Source organism: Montipora capricornis, chromosome 11, assembly GCF_036669925.1.
Source record: "Montipora capricornis isolate CH-2021 chromosome 11, ASM3666992v2, whole genome shotgun sequence".
NCBI lineage: Eukaryota > Metazoa > Cnidaria > Anthozoa > Scleractinia > Acroporidae > Montipora > Montipora capricornis.
The window spans coordinates 22,314,865-22,316,808 of record NC_090893.1 but is presented as its reverse complement, the minus strand read 5'-3'; the positions used below and the strand labels follow the sequence as shown (position 1 = coordinate 22,316,808).

General features: G+C 35.8%; 1 long non-coding RNA gene across 1 annotated transcript; it reads left to right on the top strand.

Moving 5' to 3' along the window:
- The first annotated feature begins 552 nt into the window (after nucleotides 1-552).
- Nucleotides 553-1,609, top strand: LOC138024495 (uncharacterized). Its single transcript, XR_011127025.1, has 2 exons — nucleotides 553-932; nucleotides 1,357-1,609. It is a non-coding gene; the product is annotated as an uncharacterized lncRNA (long non-coding RNA).
- The last annotated feature ends 335 nt before the right edge of the window (nucleotides 1,610-1,944 follow it).

Genomic DNA, 1,944 nt, shown 5'->3' with positions numbered 1-1,944 from the left:
AAATGGCTAAAACACCACCAAGCTTTCGTTGAGTTATTTATTTATTTTTTTGTATCACCTGGATAAAATGGCTCAATTTATTTTCCTGGCTGGCTTAATGTTGGTTATTTTTTTTGCTGGCAAAAAAGGGTAGAAAGAGACATTCCTGGCTGGGGAAATGCCTTTTTGGTAAATATCCTGGCTGGGAAAAGCTCTTAAAGTAAAGATCCTGGCTGGAAATTGTATTTTAAAATCTAGCTCTAGCTGGCCTTGGGGAGCGGATATAATTTTGCCACAAAAGTCAATAATCAACCAAAAAACAATTAGTGACTGTAAAAATATTACTGGAGGCAATATCCAATCACTTTAGAAATTTTTCTCGTTGGCAATTAAGGTTCCTTTCTTTTCGCTCTCTTTTCGCTTTTTGCTCAGTCTCTTTTGTTTTAGGCATACTTCTCATAATGAATATGATAGAAAATATCATTACTCTAGATCTTTAATTCTCAGAACACTCAGGCTTTTGACTGTTTCAATGAATGTTATCACGTTTCAGGAGAAACTAATCATCTTCGGCAGGATGTTACCAATTAATCGAAATATCAACTATTAGAATATTGTGTTTGATAATTTAGAGGGTATCCTAATATGAATCGTGCAAACGATTCTTACCGGAAAACTCAACGGCAAAAAAAATAAATAAATAAATAAAAATATAAAAGTTATATATATATAAGCGCGTTTTCAATAGCTTTTCGATCAGGTATACTAACCTGCGAACTCAATTACGAGCTGCAAGAAAGAAGCACATAGGTGATCCCTCACCCTACAGCATGGTAAACAAAGCACTCTTCTTCGCTTTAACCCTTCTTCTGGTGACAGCTTTAATAAGTAAATCAGCCAGCGGCATAAAAAACGGCAAGAAAAGATTTTTCGAAGAAAAGAAAAGTGCCCGCGTAAGTAACCGTAGCTTATAATTCCTATCAGGATTATTCACTGCTCGACACTCTGAATCTGAGAGCCGCCCTTTTTTCCGTTGGTATTTTCGGGAACGGCTGATTCAACAAATGAAATTGGCTTTGAAATTGGTCCACTACGCATAATGACACTGAAAAGAATGGAGACATCGAAACAGTCTTTTAAAAAGGAACGAAACCTCGCATAATTGAGAGTATTCATACAACATCACGAAATAACTCTAAAATGTAACGACAAGGAACCAGATAACACCACAAATTTTATCGGTTTTTTAATTATAAAGTTATTGAAATTTTGAAAAGTTTGCTTAAACTTAGTTCGCTTATCTTTATTCTTATAGTTTATATATGGATGCTTGGAATGAAGGTCTTAATATTTTTCTCTCTCTTCTTTTAATTTCAGAATGAGGAGGGGATGGGTTCGCCGTATATGAACGATTTTTCTCGGCGTAAACAAGAACTTTGTGCCGCTGCGGAAAGATTAGGCTGTTGAAAATATAGAGAATGCAAGAAACCTTAAAGGAATAATGGTTCACGTGTTAATTTGTAGTGATATAGAAATGTAACCCAGCTGATGTTTTACCTATATGGAGGAATAAAACGAAATGTATTAATCATAATTGTGTAGAGCTTTCTCGTTTAAACTTGTGAAAACATTTTTCGTTTCCCTTTCATTTTCTCTCGACGTATAATTCGTTTTCTGAGGGTCGTCCGAGATAGGGAAACCTCACAAATTAGAACTGATATGATATGAGACTGGTTATAGCCAACTCGGCTCTGCGCGCCTCGTTGGCTATTTACTATCTCATATTCAACGCGCGCTCACGGGATAATTGTTAATTATTCTACGACGAAGCGCTGGATATGAAGTTATAATCATTTTATATCCAGCAAGCCCGAGTAGAACAATTGCTTTACTAAAAAACTCCAGGATCAACAAATCCTCCATGTTGATTTTATTTATCTGCCTCGGTCAATTCCGGTCCAAAAC